This window comes from Aquarana catesbeiana, linkage group LG07, assembly GCF_042186555.1.
Source record: "Aquarana catesbeiana isolate 2022-GZ linkage group LG07, ASM4218655v1, whole genome shotgun sequence".
Classification (NCBI taxonomy): domain Eukaryota; kingdom Metazoa; phylum Chordata; class Amphibia; order Anura; family Ranidae; genus Aquarana; species Aquarana catesbeiana.
The window spans coordinates 246,610,888-246,634,317 of NC_133330.1; the positions used below are offsets into that span (position 1 = coordinate 246,610,888).

Here is a 23,430-nt window from a genome sequence, read left to right on the forward strand (position 1 = left end):
GGGCACTGTTGAGCTGCACTGATAATCAGGACACTGATGACCAGTGCCCTGATTATCAGTGTAATGTGCCCTGTCACAGGAAAGCCGGTTATCGGCTTTCCTTTCCTCAGACAGTGACAGCACTGATGAAAGGAAATGCCAATAACCAGCATTTGTTTACATGTGATGAACTGTGATTGGACACAGCTGATCACATGGTAAAAGGCAGCTGTGATTGAACCTTTACCTTGATCTGTGATCAGCTGTGTCCAAAAGACACAGCTGATCACAGAATGCACCCAATGCATGCCCCGGGGGCACGCAGCGGGGCAGGGTTCTGGGAGGACGTCAATAGATGCCCTCCTGGACATGTGCAACCAAGCTGTAGCCGTCATTCGACTATAGCGTGGTCGGCAAGAGGTTAAAAAGTGCACCAAAAAAACACATTGATTGAAATCAATGGAAAATGCATCAAAAATGCATTGGGGTTGCATTTTGGTCTGCTTTTTGCATCACATGTCCATCTTTCACAGGTGCAGGCTGAAATTCAGGCAACTAGAAAATGAGGTAAAAATGCATATGCGATTTTAATGCATTTTTCTTCAGCAGAGCAGAGTGAAAGGGCCTAACAGAGAAAGTGATGACCACTTTAGTGTAAAGCTGCACCTTCATTGTCCAACACAAACTAGGGTGGGTCTGTGACCAAGCTTTATTGCTCAGCTGCAGTGTAGTCAGTAGAGAGCTCTCAGGAAAAAAACAGGACCTAGTTATGCTTTCTGGCAAGGGTACCTGGATCACTAAACTAGTTGAACAGAATTAAAAATCTTTGATATATCAAGTACGCACGCACACACTCTAAGCTTAAGTCATAAAAGAAATTTAAAAATAAGGTATTTGGCATAGATAGCGTATACCTAAATCAATGCATACCATGCAGTTACTGGTTATATTTTTAACTGCAAAAGGTGTGATCACTTGTTAAGATTTTGTCTGTACAAAACAAATACAAAAAAACTAAGCATAAAAAAAACAACACCACGTCTTGTATCATGTCGCATAAAGGCACCTGCATTACCAGCATTTGTGTTTGGATAAGAGTACAACAGGATCTGCAATGCAAACAATGAAACCTGTTTACAAAGAGCTTTCCTTTAGGTCTTTTGTGGAGAATAACAATGATAAATCATCTACAGCTTCTTAGCAATATGCCAGACAATTAAAGTGGATCTGAGTCCACTTAAAAGAAAAGGCGTGCTTCATCCCTTGTGGCTAGCTAGGTAAAGCTCAGGCCTCATACACACAGGCACTTTGGGGCATACAATGTAATTTGCACACACAGCTGCTGCGTAGAGCTGTCCATAGTAATAGCTGTACGCAGCTGCTGTGTATCCTGAGCAATTCACTTTGTATAGCCAGAAGTTCCTGTGTGCAGGAGGCTGTATACCTGAAGTGTTGAAATACACATCTACAACCAGAATTGGGTGTCCTTCCATAGGTGGCCAGCTTCTTTCTCACCACTAGAGAGAGGTTATGGTGGAATGATTGGCTGTCTGCCTGAGCAGCCAATGAGGACCTCTACCTCAGACAGACCTGTCCTGAGTAACCACACAGATCTCACCATAAGGCCGGCCATACACGAAGCGAATACATGGGGCGAAAGAAATTTGCTTGTTTCCCCCATCAACACAGAACGTGTCGATGCTGGAATCCCTCCTGCCGAGCCATTGTCTTCTCCCAGCAGTCCCAGGAGAAGACAGCAATTCTCGCTATCGCCAATAGCAGAATCCAGCAGGCTGGTTCTACCCAAGTTGAGCAATCAATCAGGGACTCCTGATTATATCAGACGTACTGACGAAATGCATTGGTGGACTCAACATGACACGTCACTTCTGCCACTGTGGAACGCAGGTGGAGCGCAACCCGGCGTTACAAAATTTTAAAGGCTGCATTTGATCTACAACACTGTCAGGGTATGTAAACTTATGAGCACAACTGTATATTGATGATGAGAGAAAGTATTTAGCAATCTATATTTACTAAACCTATTACATTTCCATGTTCTGTGCACTGTGGGAGACCAGATATATTGAATGCAGGGTCCTGGGTGTAGTAACACTTTAAGCTGACCTTACACTGATAGAAATTCAGCTGCTCCTGTAGGGCCTCCCTTGACGGGCCTCCATCGCTCAACAGAAGTCAATTATTTAAAGTGTATCTATGGTCAAAATAATGTTTTTTTAGCCTACTCCAAATAATTTGAACAATCTTCAAGTTTTCAAACTTACTTTGTGAAGATCCCCACACATTCACGTCCTTGAATCCTGTGACACGTGGTCACTGTGCCCTGTGGGTAGGCTCTGCTGTGACACTCATTTCACAGAACTGCTGAGGAGGAGTTTCAGAAGGTGGAGTCCATACAGGAATCACTGCTAGCAGGCAGCAAGAGCTGGCTTATATTGGATTGTCAATTATAACTATTTTTATTGTTATTACAATGCTGACGTTATAACATGAAAGTGCGTGCTGTGAGCATAGATCTTCTCCAATTGTGTTCCACTTTCAAAATACAATGTACTGTGGGGGGGTTCCTGCTTTAACCTCATTCGTGTGGATGGAGGAATCTGTCAGTTTTTTTTTTTTTATAAGCAACAGAACAAGAAAAAAAAAAAACACTAACCATGTATGTCCTGCCCAGGGTCGGGACAAGGGGTGGGCAGGAGGGGCGGCTGCCCTGGGTACTATGGTATCATGTGAGGTGGGGAGGGGGGCACCTCAAGGAGATTAGGGGAAGGGTATTTGTGTTGAGAGGCGGAATTTGGGGAGCAGCAGGGGGTAATAATTGTTCTAGGAGGAAAAATTTAGGGAGGTGTGCTAAGAAAGGTGATTTGGGGGGGGGATTTGTATTGGGAGGTGGGATGGGGGAAGATAATTGGTGCTAGGAGGGGGGATTTTGTGCTATAAAAGTAGTATGGTAAAGGGGAATTTTTTTTTTTTTTTTTGAGGGGGGGGGTTGGGTATTTGTGCTAGGAGGTGGAATTTGTGGGGGGGGGGATGTACTAGGATGGGGGATTGTGTGGAGAGGAATTGGTGCTAGAATGGGGATTTGGATTGTGTGTGTGTGTGGGGGGGGGATCCGTGCTTGGAGGGGAAATTTAAGGGGTAAAGGATGTGTGCTAGGAGTGGGGTATTTTTTTTTTTTTGGGAAGGGATAGATTTGTGCTGGGGGCATATGGAGGGAGAGAGGGTGTGAGCTGGTGGAGATGGGGGCAAAGATTTGTGCTGGGAGAAGGGATTTCAACATGTTGTTGATTTGTAATGGGGGGGGGGGTAGGTTTAGAGGGTGAGGGTGAACATGCAGATTAGTGCTCAATTTTTTTTTGGGGGGGGGGGATTTTTGCTGACACATAATGTTTTAAATCTTGGGGGGGGGGCAATTTGGAATGTTCACCCTGGGCTCTAGATGACCTGGTCCCGGCATTGGTAGTGCCTAATGGCCCATACAGACGTTCCGAAGATCATACAACTTTTTTTGCTTAATAGTTGCAAGTAGAAATTGAATAGGTTACTAAAGTCACGAAAATTCTCGTACGCCAGAAACAAAAAATCGTAAGTGATGTCATGTGTTGTAATGTATTTGTATTGTATTTTCAGACAACAACAGTGCTGACTAAACGAAAATCGTACGATCTGGTATCGTACGAGGAAAATTTTTGTGCTTGTCTGGTCTAATAATATCGGATGAATTGTCGTGATCGGCTCTCGAAAGCTCTGTACTAACGATCCGATTATCGTACGATCACATCGAAAGCGGTAGTTTTCCTCTGATTATCGGATCATGTGTACGGGCCATTAGTGTATGTGTATATTTGCCAGAACTAGATACAATCCAGAACGTATCATTTCTATGGTTGGCGTGTCTATAACCCAACAGCTGTCAGGCAATCCTATACCTTTGTATGGTAGATAACGTAGAGGCATGTGTGAATCAATACTATTGCCAGCCACGTGAATGGAAAACACCACAATCAATGTTATAATGTCTGTATACACTAGCTATTTTAGCACAAGACCTGTTACGAGAAGAACATTTAAAAATAAATTTAAAACATGGCCAACAGAGTTAGTGTAAGTAAAAGGAATAAAACATTTCACCAATCATTAAAGGAAAAAAATACCCCCTCCTGAGACCCTTAATTGCACCAAGTTAAACCATCCTCTCTGTATGTGCTCACTAACCTCTTCTGATGGCAGCAGCCACCCACCTGGTTCTACATCACAGTACAAATCTAGTGCTGGGCTACCATGTCCCATAGACTTGAATAGGACATACCTATACCACAGGAGCATTCAAGCCTATGGGATGTTAGTGCGTAGGTGTGGTCACCTGCGGGCACTGATGGAAGACTTTGTTCTAAGGTAAGTATTTCATAATACAAAGCATACAAGCTCATTATGCCTTTGTCTTTGTCTTACAGGTTTTTTTTTTTTGGGGGGGGGGGGGGTTAATTGGGGTTTACAACTTCTTTAATTATGTGTATCTCATACTTGAGGGACTGCTTTGTAAACCAGTAATCTCTGTACTGGTTGGCGCTACTATAGTGATCGCTGCAAATTTTCCAGCTCCTGTGTCGAGCAGCTGCCTCACTGCATACTGAACACAGGGGGGGTCGCCCTCTCAGAAGGCTGTTCTCACAGAATGCCCTGTCATTTTTTCAATGAAAGGGTGTTCCCTCATTATACAAGGTGAAGATCGTGACATCACCATGCCTCCTCGCCATCACGTCCAATTGGAGAACACCTTCTGTAAATGACGGCCGTGCCGAGCAAGCGACCTCCTGTGGTCAGTGTGCCAGTGTGAGTACACATGACCCAGAAGACTGCGGTGATCACTGCAGTAGCACTGAATATTACAGCGATTGTCGGCTTCCACATTGGTCCTTTAGGTAAAAGAGAAGCATACTTACATTGTGCCAAGCAAGACAAATGAGGGTATGCAATTAAAGAATATGTAAACCCAGCATTTCATACTCCTGATATGTGCCTGCTGTACCTGTATGAAAATGTATCCTGTTCTCTTTGTATTGCTTGCTTTGTGTGATATCCCTGGTATTCCTGTCAGTTCCTCTGCTTTGCCATTTCAAACTGCCCACACTAGGCAAGAGAGCACAGCATGGTCATTTTTCTGGCTGTGCTTGGAACTGAGTCTGCTCTCCTCCAATGATCTGTGCTGATACGCACTCCCTGCATAGCTTTTCACTGGGAAGACCAGTGTGCTGCTGTTTCTCCTCCCATGGTTTTCTGAGCTCCTCATTCAGCTGAGAACAGAGGGTATGTGATTACTTATAAAAAAGGCAAAAAAAGAAGGGTTTTCATATCTATTCACAAATGTTTTGACTTTCATTTCTATTTTAAACTGAATGGATTGTTTGACAAGGCGAGGGTTTACATTTATTTTAAAGTGGATGTAAACCCTCACATATACCCAGTAAAGTGAACACAGGGATGATACACAGGGATAAGATGATACACAGGGATGAAACAAATCTCCCTACATAAGTTTTACATGTATATTTGCTGTCTTCAGCTTTATATACTGTTTAGAAAGTTCAGATTGTGTTAGCAGATTTTCTCGTCTTGGTTAGCACTGCAGTGAAGCCTGGGCATACAGCCAAGACAGCTGATTGGAGGAAAGGCACACACCCCCTCTCCTCATAGGTAGAGACTCTCAGATCTGTTCGTTGAATTGTTCAGCTCTGTGCTAATCTATTTATAGCATCCTCCCCAACACAAAACTCTCACTGCTTTTAGCATATGTGATGGAGAACTTGTCAGAAGTTAGGCTGATAGAAGAACGGAGCAGGAGACAGCTACGGGACATAGTGCTTTGAAGAGAGATAAGAAAACACTGCAGATGTATGTGCCCAGCTCAAATTTCATGAATCAGGTTTACATCCACTTACTAAAGTCTTGTTTTTTCCCGTTAAAAATAACAAACATGCCATACTTACCTGCTCTGTGTAATGGTTTTGCACAGAGCAGCCCAGATCCTCCTCTTCTCGGGTCCCTCTTCGCAGCCCCTGGCCCCTCCCTCCTGTTGAGTGCCCCCACAGCAAGCAGCTTGCTATGGGGGCACCCGAGCCACAGCTCCCTGTGTCCATTTAGACACAGAGCCATGGCCTGGCCCCACCCAATTTCTCTTCTCATTGGCGCCTTGACTTTGATTAACAGCAGCAGGAGCCAATGGTGACGCGCTGCTGTCTCAGCCAATGAGGAGTGTCTCTCGTGCAACAGTGCTGGATCAAGATGGGACTCAGGTAAATATTAGAGGGGCTGAAGGGGGCTACTGCACACAGAAGGTTTTTTATATTAATGCATAGACTGCGTTCAGATAAAAAAAAACCTTCTGCCTTTAACTTGTAATGTTTCTGAACTTCCATAGCTCTACATGAATTTTCGGAGCTTTGTAAATAATGAATGTTAAAGGCCAAGTTCAGTAATCTGCTACAAAACGCCCTAGCTCCTGAAATACACCAAAATAAACCATCACTGCCCTTAGGTGCTTCTCTGATTGGCAGCAGCCTCCCATAAGGTCTTCATTCTGGATAGTTAAAATATAATATTGTATCTGGAGTTCAACTTAAAAAAACAAAAAAAACAAAAAAACAACAATCCAGCACAAAACTGTTCGATCATTATATTATTGCAAAAGGAAAATATGCCCTTCAATTAATCTGCACAGAGATTATTCATCATGTATTCATAATTGGAAGTTTTATTAGATTATTGCTCTTAGTTAATTATTTGAAACACAAGATAATATAATTCAACCAATACCACATACAAGGCTAGTGGGAAAACACATTACCAAGTCATTATGCTGCCAAAATATTTAGTGGTCACGGTCAAAGTACCAATCACAAAGAAATAAAATGACTCCTATTTGCAAGCAGACTAAACTTCCATAGCAGGCGTGGCAGCCTTAGTAATTGCAAGTCTGTTCTTATGAAACTACACAATCGCTGATTATCTTGATTGTTACTTGAGGGGTAGGAAGTCTTTACAAACTTAAAAAGACAAGGCATAGCCACAAGCTACATTCTCCAAGCTAAAAAACAAAAATCGATCTTTGTAATAAGAATTAACATTTGGGCTGAACTGTACAAAATGGTCTACAAATGATTACGCTAACTTAAAGAGGAGTTCCCATTTAAAAAAAATAAATAAAAGTCAGCAGCTACAAATATTGCAGCTGCTGACTTTTAATAATCGGGCACTTACCTGTCCCAGGGTCCAGAGATGAGGGGGTTATAAGCCCCGCTCGTCTCCCCCTCCATTCGGCGGCTCTGGCATTGCAGCTGTGGCTTCACAGCCGGGCACCCACTGTGCATGCGCGAGCGTCGCCGTGCGCCGTGATTGGCCGCTCAGTTATCTGGCACCTGTAATGTGTCCCAGATGATTGACAAGAGGGAGGGGGCAGAGCTGAGCCCTTCCTGCGCCGAGAAGTGATGTCACCAGCCCAGGTACAGAAGGAGGCAGACTACGAGGGACCCCCTAGCAACAGCCATTTAGAGGTGAGTTAAAAAAAAAAAATTCAATTTTTTTTTTAGACACATTCATGCATTTTTTTTATTTCTGGGTGGAACACCACTTACCGCTAACCTGTACTTCGCCCATATACCTACCTCTCCTTCACTCCCACGCTGCTCAAGTCAGTGCCGGGAAATAAAGCTTGGATAATTCTGGGTATGAAGGCCAATCAGCTCTCCATAAAATTGGAGAACTCCCGCGCTGTCAAAAAAGCCTAAACTAAGGAACACTGCTGCAACACCTGTGTGACTGTTCCAAAAACGGACAAAAAAGTGTAGGTAAAAGGAAGTGGTAGTTGCGCTGTGACAAAGGGACAAGGGAGGTGGAAGGGGCTAAGTAAAGAGGTGAAAGCGGCCGAAGTGAATGCGGCCACAGATGCACTAAACAAACATACCATGAAATAACAAATATACTGACATGGGTTGAATAACTAAAAAAAGAGCAAAATCCGTGCAAATAATAATGCTAAAACACTCAAAACAGTCCAAGTGGATAAGGGCTAGTATCAAAACTAGCACATAGTGACAAATCAAGAAGTTGAATGTGATAAATCCATATGGGTAAGTATATAACAGTCCCGCCACCAAGTAATGAAAATTCCAGGAAAAAGGAGAAGTCTTCAGTGAAAACACCTCTGTGTCTGCAACGGCTCACCTTACTGCTGTAAGGTATACAGCATGTGCTTAATTGCAGACCACAGGCAGGCATGGATATCCCATCCAATTTTTGAGGCGATTCCAATGGTGGATGTGCAGGACGGTATATGAAAGAAATGACATAAACAGAAATGTAGTGTAACCCTGTGAAGACCAAAGTAAGAGGGGGCGGAACACAGAAAGAGGGTGCACTCACTTTTTGAAAATGAGTGTGGGCATCAATCCACGAACGCCGAGTTTGTATGCCTCAGTAAGTATCTTCAGTTAGTCCCCACTCCTCAGTGCTCGTCACATGGGATGAATGTATGTGGGGTATAGGGAGAAAGCACTCATAGCATAATCCCGTATAAAAACCAATTTATTTAAAACAATATGAAAAACTCACATATATAGGGCGTACACACGGTCGGACTTTGTTCGGACATTCCGACAACAAAATCCTAGGATTTTTTCCGACGGATGTTGGCTCAAACTTGTTTTGTCTACACACGGTCGCACAAAGCTGTCGGAAAATCCGATCGTTCTAAACGCGGTGACGTAAAACACGTACATCGGGACTATAAACGGGGCAGTGGCCAATAGCTTTCATCTCTTTATTTATTCTGAGCATGCGTGGCACTTTGTCCGTCGGATTTGTGTACACACAATCGGAATTTCCGACAACGGATTTTGTTGTCGGAAAATTTTATCTCCTGCTCTCCAACTTTGTGTGTCGAAAAATCCGATGGAAAATGTCCGATGGAGCCCACACACGGTCGGAATTTCCGACAACACGCTCCGATCGGACATTTTCCATCGGAAAATCCAACCGTGTGTATGGGGCATTAGAAGTAAACTGCGGTGTATAGCATCCACGAGCGCCGAGCTCGTCTCCTGCCGTCAGTTTGTGACAGTATCCTGTGCTCCAATCCTGACGCGTATCGTCACGTGACTTCAAGTCACGTGACGTTACCAATCAGCTCTCTAGCTCTTGTCACATGGGGAGTCCTAGCCCTGCGTAAGCTTTGACTCCAGCAACCCATAGGTTATACAGGGCTTCTCTCTCACTCCCAGCAAATGAACAGGGCATTAGTGGAGCCAAAAGAAGGCATGTGTAAGCATTTGTGGAGGTCTGCATTAAAATGCATTCTAAACTAATGCTGCCCATACGTGAATCGAAATTCAGCTGTTCAGCAAGGAACGGCCGAATTTTGATTCATGTATGGTAACTGTGGCGTTTACTGATCCACTTCTGTACAATCGCCCCGCAGCAAAAAAAAAAAAAAATTCTCTCGTTCAGCGCTGCAGGCTATGGAACATCGACCTGTGTATTCAGATGGCAGAGAGGGGTCCCCAGAGGCAAAATACAAATGACACAGCGTGGAGGACTCCCCCACCTTGTGTGGATGGGGGAAATCAGGTCAGTTTTCTTCCTGCAACCCACCGGTTGAATGTAAAAAAACTGATCCATCTATGGCCAGCTTAAAACATATCATATCAGTTTAGAATAGAGTAACAAATAGCTATGACCCCGTTCAGGCTTTTTTTTTTTTTTTTTTTTTATCTGTCTATGTCCTGTCAGAGATTTATGTTCACTTTCTGTCCCAGAAACACAATGGAGTTGGTTTACTAAAGGCAAATCCACTTTGCACTACAAGTGCACTTGTAAGTGCAGTTGCTGTAGATTGCTGTAGATCTGAGGGGAAGCTCTGAAATTAGGGGAAGCTCTGCTGATCTAATCATGTGCAAGCAAAAATGCTGTTTTTTATTTTCCTTGCATGTCCCCCTCAGATCTATAGTGACTTCAATTTCAAGTGCACTTGCAATACACTTGTAGTGCAAATTAGATTTGCCTTTAGTAAATAAACCCCAATGGGAAGTAAGAGGAGATCTCTGCAAAGTAAAATATATTCCCCTCTGAGACAGTTCCCATTGGATGATTTCCCTTTCACCCCTTGTCCATGCAATACTCCAGTTTGGATTTCCCTTCATTCTTTGTACTGGAGGTAATAGTCACCAGGACAGATAGAGAGGGGGAATCTCCTAAGTGAGAACACAAACCGCAATCAGGGGTTCTAACCCCTCCACACTCTATTGAAAAAAATTAGGCTTTACATGCACTTAAAAAAAAAAAAATCACTTAAGAATGGAATGCAGCAGCAGCAAAAGTGGGCTTTAACACCCCGCAGAAATACATATGTGTCCTTGGCAGCCTGAGGATCCGCGCCGAGAGTGCACACTGACCAAGATGTCTTCTATAGCTCTTGGTCACACCTTCAGGCCATGATCCAGCAGAACAGTCGCCTGATCATGTGATCTCTGAGACACACAATGGCCACATGACAGTAAGCCAGCTACCTCCCTGCATTAAATGTCACTTAAAGGGCCACCGGGAGGCAGCATGAAAGGGTTATTGTGCACTTATGCACAGCATACTTGCACATTATGGCAGACCTACATTTTTCAGACATCCAGAAACCACAACATTACTCTAAACCTGCGTCTCATTGCCATCTGCAGGCAAACAGGGTTCCAGCTCAAAGAAGCTCAAGAATCTGGATGAATGGGATACGCTCACCTAACAAAGCTCTTCCAGGTGCGACACAAGTCATATTGTAATTGAATGTTATCAAAAATGACCTTTCCTTTTCAATCTGCACCTCTGTAATTTTCTATTAAATGCAATGTAATATATGGCTACCCGGAGGTGTTCTGTACACACAATGCCCCCAAGATGTGTCATTTCCTGCTTGTGCGTTTGGATTACTGATTTTCCCAGAAGTCTACATTAAAGATACACGTCAGATATCAGGCATCCCCTGCAACAACAAAATGTCATTTTTGAGATATTCCCAATAGGAAATTGTATCTAAAAAGGGATGCAGACCCTGCAATTGTCCTCAGAGCTCTGCAGGTGCAGCAGCTGGTTGATAATTAAGAAACCACTCCCATTACAAACACACAGGGATTTCTTCAGAATAACAAAAGGAATCTGCAACAAAGTTTGTCTAAATCTTTGTAATGTACATAGATCACCCAGAGGGGAATGTTTTTTTCTCAACAAAAGTGGAGTTACTCTCTAACTTCAAACCTCCCCAGTCCAAATTCCCTTTAAACAACACATAGCAAAAGTGACACATTCATGTAAAAAAGGATTTTTAACCACAAGGCATTTCCTTGTTCTGCCTAGCAACATGACAGAGATCTACTGCTCCCTGTCATCGGGAGCAGTGATCTCTGACATGTTGTAGTGAGCCCATCCCCCCTACAGTTAGAATCACTCCCTAGGACACACTTAACCCCTTGATCGCCCCCTAGTGTTAACCCCTTCCCTGCCAGTGTCATTTACACAGTAATCAGTGCATTTTTTATAGCATTGATCGCTGTATAAATGACAATAGTCCCAAAATAGTGCCAAAAGTGTCCGATGTGTCTGCCGCAATGTCGCAGTCACGATAAAAAAAAAATAAAAAAAAAAAAATTCCCAGATTGCCCCCATTACTAATAAAAAAAACATTTAATAAGAAGAATGCCATAAATGTATCCCCTATTTTGTAGACGCTATAAATTTTGTGCAAACCAATCAATATACGCTTATTGCGTGGTTTTTTTTTTTTTTTTTACCAAAAATATGTAGAAGAATAAACTTTTTACATATTTTTGGGGGATATTTATTATAGCAAAAAGTAAAAAATATTGGGTTTTTTTCAAAATTATCGCTCTTTTTTTTTTTTTTTAATAGCACAAAAAATAAAAACCGCAAAGGTGATCAAATGCCACCAAAAGAAAGCTTTATTTGTGGGGAAAAAAGGGACATCAATTTTGTTTTGGTGTAATGTCGCACGACCGCGCAATTGTCAGTTAAAGCGAAGCAGTGCCGAATCTCAAAATGTGCTCTGGTCAGGAAGGGGGTAAATCCTTCCAGGGCTGAAGTGGTTAAACATTAAACTTTCACACAAAAGGATTTCATTTTAAGGAATGCAAAATACAGTCAAGCACATAATCATTAACACCAAACAAAAACGCCAACTAAACCAGTTAAAACCCAACAAGCCTGAGCACTGCTTATTCAATGAGACAGCATGTGAAGAGAAGACAGAGAATAAAACATTGCACGTTATAACTGAGAAAGGCCATATCTCCGATAAGAATATAAATCAAGGCTGTCCCTGAATCTTCACATAGCTGGCTGAACAGACACAAATAAGACACAATAAACACTCGGACAAGCTGTAGTTATGGATTAGTGGCCACTTTAATGGTTACTGCTGTCTAACAAGCGTAGCTAAAAGCTTATTCTATGTTCTATTAACCGCTTCAGCCCCGGAAGATTTGGCTGCTCAATGACCAGGCCATTTTTTTGCAATTCGGAACTGCGTCGCTTTAACTGACAATTGCGCGGTCGTGCAAAGCTGTACGCTAACAAAATTGATGTCCTTTTTTCCCCACAAATAGAACTTTCTGTTGGTTGTATTTGATCACCTCTGCGGTTTTTATTTTTTGCGCTATAATCAAAAGAAGAGCGACATTTTTTGAAAAAATACACAATATCTTTTACTTTTTGCTATAATAAATATCGTACATTTTTTATCAAAAAAGTTTTTCTTCTACATATTTTTGGTAAAAAAAAAAAAAAAAATCACAATAAGCGCATATTGATTGGTCTGCGCAAAAGTTATAGCGTCTACAAAATAGGGGTTAGATTTATGGCATTTTTATTATTATTATTTTTTTTTTTTTTACTAGTAATGGCGGCGATCTGCGTTTTTTATCGGGACTGCGACAATATGGCGGACACATCGGACACTTTTGACACATTTTTGAAACCATTGACAATTATACAGCAATCAATGCTATAAAAATGCACTGATTACTGTATAAATGTCACTGGCAGGGAAGGGGTTAACACATGGGGCGATCTAGGGGTTAACTGTGTTCCCTATATGTGTTTCTAACTGTAGAGGGGATGGGACTGTCTAGGAGGAGAGAGAGATCGGTGTTCATACTTAGTATGAACACACGATCTATCTCCTCTCCCCTGAAAGAACCGGGATCTGGGTGTGTTTACACACCCAGATCCCAGTTCTCGCTCTGTCACGAGCGATTGCGGGAGCCCGGTGGTCATCGCGGCCGCCGGGCACTCGAGGTCGGGAGCGCGCACCCCTAGTGGCCAAAAGGCGAAGCGACGTAACATAACGGCGTTTCACCCAGCCATGCCATTCTGCGAAACGGATGGTCGGCATGCTGTTAATCATGATTTCAGTTAGATAGGAAGCAAGGAGAGCGTTTAGAACCTCAATCATAATTTTATTGTCTGTACACAATTTTCTCACTTTCTGTCCCAATCACCCAAGCTCTGTAAAATAAAACTTAGGTTGGAGTTACACTTCTATTTCTTTAAAAAATTAAGTAAAGATATTCACTGGAAAAAATGAATAGCCTGACATTACTCAATAAACCTTTGCATGTGTGTGTGCATTCCTAAGTTCCAGGTTTGTTTATCTGTAGTATATAGGAACTGAGTTATGTGAAGGTTGAAACTTGTGACATTGCATGTGATCTATATTAACCCATGAGGCCCTGATAGAGAAAAGTACAAATGTATGATAAGAAAAAATACTGTGAGGTTAGAGACTCCATCACTGTATCCTAAATTATCTGCTGAGCAATTTCCACTTACACTAGGTCTCCCTAGTGCAGAGTTCTGTGTGATGTATGCAGAGCTACTAGCACCCCTTATTTCACAGTAGTTCCTTTCCACAGGCAGTCACTCCCCCAAACCATGGTCTCATTTATCCCTTTCTTCAGCTGTGAATGAAGTTTGCACTTTTCCAACAGAAATATGATTGCAGAATATGTGGCAGGCCCACAGAGTGCACAGAAACCCTTAAGCCCCTTTCACACGAGCCGGTTCTGTTTTCTCAGCAGGGGATCCATCCCCTGGTCCCCTGCTGAGCTGAGAGGATCGGCCAGATGGCAGGTTCCCTGCTGACAGCTGAATGTAAAAAAAAATAAAAGTTGCCGGGGAAAAAAAAAAAAGTCAGATTGGGTCCCCCCCCACAAAAATTTAAAAAACAAAAATGGAGTGGGGTCCCCCCCTAAAATCCATACCAGACCCTTATCTGAGCATGCTGCCCAGCAGGTTCAGAAAAGGAGGGGACGAGCGAGTGCCCCAACCCATAGGGGGGATTGGTGCTGTGGGCAGAGCCCCCCCACCAAAGTACCTTGCTTTCCCCTCTGAATCCATACAAGACCTGAAGGGCTTGGTATAGACCGGGGGGGGGGGGGGGGCCACACCATTTTTATAAAAAAATATATATAGTATTATTATAAAACGGTGTGGGGTCCCCCCCCAGGTCTATACCAGGCCCTTCGGGTCTAGTGTGAATTCAGGCCCCCCCCCCCCCTCCATCTAAATGTAAAAAAAAAATGGCATGGGGTCGGGAAGAGGCTCTTGTGGGGGCAAGGTGCTTCCACCAATCCCCCCCTCCCATGTCGAGGGCATGCAGCCTGGTATGGTTCAGGAGGAGGGAAGGGGGTGTTGGGGCGCTCGCTCGTCCCCTCCCTTTCCTGACCTGCCAGGCTGCATGCTCGGATAAGGGTCTGGTATGGATTTTGGGGGGGGACCCCACGCTATTTTTGTTTTTTTAATCTTGGTGGGAGGGTTCCCCTCCAAATCCAATCTGGTCCCGAAGGGCCTGGTATTGACCTAGGGGGTACCCCACATCATTTTTTTTTTTTCCCCGGCAACTTTTATTTTTTTACATTCAGCTGTCAGCGGGGAACCCTGCTGACAGTTGATGACTCATCGTTTGTTAAGGACGCGATGGCCGGCTTCCCGGCCCCCTGCTTAGCAACCAGCTATATACAGTGTTAAAATAAAAACCGCAAAAGCAAAACACATCAAAAATCGCATCACAACCACAACACTTGCGTTTCTGGTGCTGTTTCATTGAAATCTATTACCCGCAAATCATGGGGAAAAAAGTCCCACAATCCTTTCCAAAAATGCACTGGCAGCAAAAGCCAATAGATGTGAACTTGTACCATAGGAAACCATGTTCAATGAACTGTAGTGAGTTTCTGCAAACTGCAAAACGCACTAAAAAACGCATAGGTGTGAACCTAGGGTTACACACAACTCTATTCATTTGCCGGTGAAAGTGCTCCAAAGATTGAGTAACTGGCTGGTTAGCTGCATGGTGGTTAGTGGTTACTGTCCCACCATGCAAATGCTGAACAAAATCTCAAATACATTTACATGTGTTCCAGATGTTTAGCACTCATTTCCATAGGTCCTTTTAAAAGTGCACATACATGCACCCATGTAAAAAAGTTTGGAGTGTGGGGATTTGACACTTGAGGTTGTTGGGGCTGAGGTTTTTGATGTGTGTGTGTTGTGTCTGCTCGCCTCCGTGCTACCCTCCAGCGTCGCACGTGGGGACTGGCGGGGAGAAAGAGGGGTGGGCCATGGTGCACATGGACTGGCTGGTGCTGAGGGAGAGGGGAACCCACGCTCCTTTGTGCATGGTGGCAGCGGGCCTGCTGAGGGAGGGGGCGGAGGGTGCACAGGGGTGACCGCGTGTGGAGAGGAAGAGAGAAACTTTGGCTCTGACTCTGCTGCCAGTTAGCAGCAGACCTGGAGTTTTTTTTTCCTTCATTTGCCAGCTGACTGTAGTGCCATCAAATAGGGCCCCATTGCTCGCGTTTCTGCAGGGTAACTTGTGAGAGGTCAGCATAGAAGCTATATTTATGGCCCTGGAATTGAAGGGACAATGAGAGCCTGGCCGCTTGTAGAAGGAGTTCTTTAGAGCAAATGCATTTTTACCTGAATGTCACGAGGAGGACCAGAGTCCCACTTTGGGCCCAGGGCTCTATGAATCCTGTCCATCTCCAGGCATTCGAGAGGAAGATCAGGTGCTAATTCTTGGAATAGGGCCTGTACAGTACCCTGCAGATCAACTACATTCTCTGGGAGGCCCCTGATGTGCAAGTTGCTTCTCCTAAACCTATTTTCCATGTTCTCTAGCTGGTCTTTGAGGACTTCTAATTCAGGCAGAGCCTTCTCCAGGTCTTGCTCGTGTCCCTCTAGGAGTGTGGTAGCGGCATCCATGTGGACCTCCAGTGAGGTAGCGCTGTGTCCAAACTCTCAGAGTTCCCTCCAGAACTCAGGAATAATGGTGGCCGATACCTTGGCCAACTCATCTCGCACCAGGGAAAGGAGAGATGCATCCGGGGAGCATCCAGCAGGTAGCAGATTGTCGGGGGAAGATGTTTTGGCTGTCTTCAGAGTCAGCAGGTTAACCTAGGGGAGCCGCTGTCCCTCGAGCAGCTCACTGAGCCCAGCGCCATCTTGGAAGGAGTGGGGCAGCCTTTATGCTTCCTGGACTGGCGGTTCATCCCATGCTGGGAGGCAAAGGGTGAGGACTTTTTCAGTGCTGATCTGAGAGCCAGCGGGCGGCTGAAGCGCTGATCACAGCCTGGTTTGAAGCCCTTGACAAGTGGAACAACTTCAATAAGCATATATCTTAAGTTGCTGCAGGCATAGTGCATGTCCGGGGTGTCAGGCAATGGGAGTTGCTCACGCTTGGCGCTGGCGGTGAGTGGGCTGGCGGAAGCTCAGGTGCCGGGACGCGGTTTCTGGTTGCCATGGTGACCTGGCATGTGTGATTTGTCAAGCCCCGTTCTTTAGCAAGGAACATACAGTATCTCACAAAAGTGAGTACACCCCCTCACATTTTTGTAAATATTTTATTATATCTTTTCATGTAACAACACTGAAGAAATTACACTTTGCTACAATGTAGTGAGTGTACAGCTTGTATAACAGTGTAAATTTGCTGTCCCCTCAAAATATTTCAACACACAGCCATTACTGTCTAAACCGCTGGCAACAAAAGTGAGTACACCCCTAGGTGAAAATGTCCAAAAAGGCCCAGTTAGCCATTTTCCCTCCCCGGTGTCATGTGACTCGTTAGCATTACAAGGTCTCAGGTGTGAATGGGGAGTAGGTGTGTTAAATTTGGTGTTATCGCTCTTATGCCCTGTACACACGGTCGGACATTGATCGGACATTCCGACAACAAAATCCATGGATTTTTTCCGACGGATGTTGGTTCAAACTTGTCTTGCATACACACGGTCGCACAAAGCTGTCGAAAAATCCGATCGTTCTGAACGCGGTGACGTAAAACACGTACGTCAAAACTATAAACGGGGCAGTAGCCAATAGCTTTCGTCTCTTAATTTATTTTGAGCATGCGTGGCACTTTGTGCATCGGATTTGAGTACACACGATCGTAATTTCCGATAAACGGATTTTGTTGTGGGAAAATTTTATAGCAAGCTCTCAAACTTTGTGTGTCGGAAATTCCTATGCAAAATGTGTGATGGAGCCCACACACGGTCGGAATTTCCGACAACAAGGTCCTATCACACATTTTCCATCGGAAAATCCTATCGTGTGTACAGGGCATTACTCTCTCATACTGGTCACTGGAAGTTCAACATGGCACCTCATGGCAAATGACTCTCTGAGGATCTGAAAAAAATAATTTTTGCTCTACATAAAGATGGCAGAGGCTATAAGAAGATTGCCAACACTCTGAAACTGAGCTGCAGCACGGAGGCCAAGACCATACAGCGGTTTAACAGGACAGGTTCCACTCAGAACAGGCCTCACCATGGTCAACCAAAGAAGTTGAGTGCATGTGCTCAGCGTCATATCCAGAGGTTGTCTTTGGGAAATAGACGTATGAGTGCTGCCAGCATTGCTGCAGAGGTTGAAGGGGTGGGGGGTCAGCCTGTCAGTGCTCAGACCACACGCCGCACACTGCATCAAATTGGCTGCATGGCTGTCATCCCAGAAGGAAGCCTCTTCTAAAGATGATGCACAAGTAAACCGCAAACAGTTTGCTGAAGACAAGCAGACTAAGGACATGGATTACTGAAACCTTGTCCTGTGGTCTGATGAGACCAAGATAAACTTATTCGGTTCAGATGGTGTCAAGTGTGTGTGGCGGCAACCAGGTGAGGAGTACAAAGACAAGTGTGTCTTGCCTACAGTCAAGCATGGTGGTGGGGTTGTCATGGTCTGGGGCTGCATGAGTGATACCCGCACTGGGGAGCTTCAGTTCATTGAGGGAACCATGAATGCCAACATGTACTGTGCCATACTGAAACAGAGCATGATCCCCTCTCTTCGGAGACTGGCCCCCAGGGCAGTATTCCAACATGATGACCACTGCCTTGCTAAAGAAGCTGAGGGTAAAGGTGATGGACTGGCCAAGCATGTCTCCAGACCTAAACCCTATTGAGCATCTGTAGAGCATCCTCAAATGGAAGCTGGAGGAGCACAAGGTCTCTAACATCCACCAGCTCCGTGATGTCATCATGCAGGAGTGGAAGAGGACTCCAATGGCAACCTGTGAAGCTCTGGTGAACTCTATGCCCAAGAGGGTTAAGGCAGTGCTGGAAAATAATGGTGGCCACACAAAATATTGACACTTTGGGCCCAATTTGGACATTTTCACTTAGGGGTGTACTCACTTTTGTTGCCAGCAGTTTAGACATTAATGGCTGTGTGTTGAATTATTTTGAGAGGACAGAAAATGTACACTGTTATACAAGCTGTACACTCACTACTTTACATTGGGGCAAAGTGTCTTTTCTTCAGTGTTGTCACATGAAAAGATATAATAAAATATTTACAAAAATGTGAGGGGTGTACTCACTTTTGTGAGATACTGTACATTCCTCAGTAATAATTGTTCTTGTTTCTTCTTGTTGGAGGTAAACTGAAAAAGCTTGCGAGCAAACAAAACGAATGACTCAGAACCTTCTAAATTGATACAGCTGCTGGCACTGATCACAATCTTATAAGTGTATAAATATATAAAAACAAAATGCAGCGCTATATTAAGATTACCAATGTAATATGACACATATAAAATACATAAAATATCTTAATGCAAACCGTGCATGATATTAAACATAATAACATATAATATATAAAATGCCCATTGTGCTGTCAAATTAAAACAATAACAGATGAAGAGTGACGCACTATATTGAAGTAATCAATGTTATATGACACATATAAATAAAGTGCATAAATGACTTAGTGCAAAATGTGCATAATATTAAATAATAAAATAAAAAATGTCCATTGTGCTGGCAAAGCAAAATCCTGTGATGGTGCTTCAAAGTTGACAAGGTGACAACAAACTTGTGCAACCACCCCGTGTGAATCTGCTCACCTCAGGGCGTTTGACGGCACACGTAAGTTTGGTCAAAAAACGCCTCTGAACCACCCCTGGGTTCTATGTGACTGAAGCTCTTTGGAATCCTGATAAAAATAAAGTCTAAATGGTGTTTTATCATTTTAAAACATATTTTATTTATAAAACATCAATCTGGGTACTCACATCTTCTAGGTGCTGAGGCGCACCACTCTATAGCAGATAAAAGAAAAAACAATCCCCCTGAGGAAGACACGTGACTGATCCCTGTGTCAAACACGCGTAGGGGAGGGGACAGGACGGTGTAGTAGGCAGCAGGTTTGAACGCTGCAAATGGACAAGCTATTGCATCATTTTTTTTTCTTTTATCTGCTATAGAGTGGTGCGCTTCAGCACCTGGAAGATGTGAGTACAATGACATAAAAGTCATTCATGCACTTTCTTTATATGTGTCATATCACATTGGTTACTTCAATATAGTGCGTCACTCTTCATCTGTTAATGTTTTCATTTCCCAGCACAATGGACATTTTATATATTATATGTTATTATGTTTAATATCATGCACGGTTTGCACTAAGATATTCATGTATTTTATGTGTCATATCACATTGGTAATCTTAATATAGCGCGGCATTTTATTTATTCTTCTTGTTGGAGGCTGCCATTTTGCTGAAGCCCAGAGCCCCTGAACAGCAGTAAATCATAAAACGGAACTAAACTCATCTATTTAATGGTTTAAAAAAACAGTTACATTCCTGAAATCCTGGTGAAATACTGGGATTGCTGTCACTTGCGCTTGTGTCTTCAACCAAACTATCATACCATCAAATGGCTGGTGTCATAACTGATCACATGCGTAGCACAATGGCAGTTGCAAATCAAACAGAAGCAGCTTCCTTGGCTGTAAAAGGATAGGATGGCTTAATTCCGCTTTAAGGCTGTCAGCAGATCAGCAGCTACAGAGTGGGGTCTTTGTTCTCTGTGTGGAAGCAGGGGTCTCTCTGCAGAAGTCTGACATGCTTCTACTGCACCAGAACTGTCTGTAAAGCTATCCTTCTAATTAATCAGGGACTTCTGTGTAGAGCCTACTGCTTATTTACAGATAGCAAGGGCCCCACACTGCAGCTGTTAGCAGGGGAAAGACTTTCCTACTCAGACTGTTGATGTTTTGAAATGTAAAATATAAAATATTATATAACAGCTTTTGCTTTGGTTTGAAGCACCAGGAATGGATTTAGAGTGAGAATTCAATTAGGCTTTAAATGTATTCATTGTTACTAATGAACAATACCACATTATTAAATAAGGTAGATAAACATACAGCAACTGAAGCCCTAAATGTATTCAATGTTACTATTGTATAACACATAATATTAAGTAAGGTTGCGCAAGATGCAGTGACAATATCTTAAAGTGTATTTCCACTTTTCCAGCCAAATTGGGATAACATCTACTTTATATTTATTTGTAACATGTTCCAATTGACATAGCATAGCTTCAAAAATAAATAAAAATTGCTGCTTACCTCCTAACTTGTATAACCCCTTCGCGCCTAAGGGTAAAACAAATGTTAATGCTTAAGCACAATTTTGCAACTTTGACAGGTTAGTAAAACCGTACATATCATCACAACTACTGGTGGATTATACCTTTGGTATTTTTCAGGACAAGTTGGTGGTAAATAGCTATGGATATCTCCTGATTTTTTTTTTTTTTTAATCAAAAGAAAACTGTCCCAAAATAAAAAAAAAATAAAAAAAACCTACCACCAAAGAACAACCCAAAATAAATGCTCCTGCCCCTGACAATTGCAGAACCGGGAGTTCTGGGTCCCGATCATTAGTACAAGACCCGGGGCTCCCGCTGAGACCTGGATCCCTGTGCTGGGAGTGAAGGGTGTGGCACGCTCCCAGCACAAAGACAGATATACGGATATGTGGCCCCACGGAGAAAAGCCCAGTCCAGTGAGACTGCATATCTGTGTACTGTTGGCATTAAGGGGTTAAAAATCCTACCAACTTTCCTCTTCTATATAATGTTAAAGTGTCACTAAACGTTCGATGTTTAATTAAAGTCTCAATTTAAAGTGGTTGTAAACCCTTACATACCACTTTTACCTACAGGTAAGCCGATAATAAGACTTACCTGTAGGTACTGAAAATATCTCCTAAACCTGCACGGTTTAGGAAATATTTGCCATATACACTTGCGCGGACATCATCGGCGCATGCACACTGAAGAAAGGGCACGATCGTGCCCTTTCTTCAGCAGCGTGCTGTGACCGTCAGCTCGTCGACGGGAGTGATGTCGCGCGGCTCCGGACAATCACAGAGCCGGAGTCCAGGGCCCAGGAAGGAAGAGGGGTGACGATCGACGGCGCCAACATCGGGGACATTGCGGGCTTCGTTTGCAGGTAAGTGGAACATAATGCATACTAGCCCATTATGCTTTTACTTTCCAGGGAACAAAAGAGGACGTAAAACCCATCAGGGTTTACTTCCTCTGTAACCACTTGCCGCACAATCATGTACCTGCTAAAGTGGTAACCTGTAAAGTCTTTTAAAGCTTTGCCTATATGGATAGTAAAATTTACAACATTTGTCGCCGGGCGTGCTTTTAAAGCGTGACATGTTTGGTATCTATTTACTCGGTGTAACATTATCTTTTATATTTTACACCAAAAGTTTTATTTTTTTCCAAAAATTGCATTTGAAAAACCTCTGTGCAAATACCGTGTGACATAAAAAAATTGCCAAAAACACCAATTTATTCTTTAGGTCCTCTGCTTTAAAAAAAAATATTATAGTTGGGGGTTCAAAGTAATTTTATAGCAAAAAAAACAAAAAAAAAAACGTATGAATGTTGCATGTAAACAAAACGTGCCAGAAAAAGCCAGGTCTTCAAGTGGCTAAAGCAGTAATAAATCCAAAACCAGAAATGTATTACATCGCAGCTTACCAATCCTTTGAGTTTTAGGCTTTTTCCCCCTTTGTTTTCACCTGGTGATCTGCCCATTAACACACCTCCTGCATTAGAGTACCCCCACTCTGGATGAATGAGCACAGGGGGCACCTTTGGACAGCAGCATTGTCAGTTTGGGGTGATGGGGAGTGTTAGTTGTACTAGCGGATTTAGATACACTAATATATTGAAGCCAAACTCAATTTCTTTATAATCAGTTACATCAAACTATTTTTTCTTTTGGGATAACAGATTACATAAATACAACAAAACTGATTATTGTAAGCACCCTGCCAGTGTTAAATGGTTTGTCTCATTTCTGTAACTGATACATTCTGCTGGAGAGCTTGGTCTTTTAAAAAATAACAGACTCGCCGGCTGAAAAATAGAAGAAAGCAAGCCTAAAAAAGAAAATGAATGCAGCCATCACATCTAAGATTGGGTAAACAGCAATATAATAAATGTTTGCATTTGGGTTTAATACAGCTTTAAGAACCAGTAATACACCATTGTCTTAGCTTACACCCTAGTAATAGGTTTTTCTGTTGTTATTGTAGGAAAGCCTCCATGTGTCCGCTCTGTGTGCAAGCAATGCACATATATTGTGATCACGTGCACCGCTCACCTAAACCTACAAGTCCCAACTTTCTATGCACCTTCCAATGCAACTGCGCATGCATGACGTTTTGTTTATTTCAGGCTGGTATCACCCACAAGTGTCTGCTGGTGAAGACCAGTATCTGTTCCCACTGTCACTCTGAAGCCTGCGGGCAGCAAGTTCATCAATGGGCGTTCGCCTTTTGATTTTACACGCTGGATGCATCAGCACATCTTACTGTAGTCCATGCTGGGAGCTGCAGAGGAGGGTGGCCACATTCCAACATTCAGTGGAACCATGTAGAGCGAACGTAATCACCCTCATAAAGGAAGTTGCAGCTGTGGAGGATTTACAGTTATTTTTATTGCTGGGCTGCCCTATGCTGACATTAGAAAGGACACAGATGGCTTCTAATAAAGGTAGTAAA

The 23,430-nt window shown here is 43.2% G+C and overlaps 1 protein-coding gene across 4 annotated transcripts in view; it reads right to left on the minus strand.

Annotated features, from left to right (window-relative positions):
• The window catches only part of LRRC8D (leucine rich repeat containing 8 VRAC subunit D), a 130,728-nt gene that overhangs the window by 90,319 nt on the left and 16,979 nt on the right, over positions 1-23,430 (minus strand). For 2 of the 4 annotated variants that reach the window (XM_073593177.1, XM_073593175.1), the window contains exon 2: positions 20,970-20,996. The exons of the other annotated variants lie outside the window; for them this stretch is intronic. The gene's annotated coding sequence lies outside the window, so the exon portion shown is untranslated. The remainder of the gene's footprint in view (positions 1-20,969; positions 20,997-23,430) is intronic. 4 annotated transcript variants of the gene reach the window in all.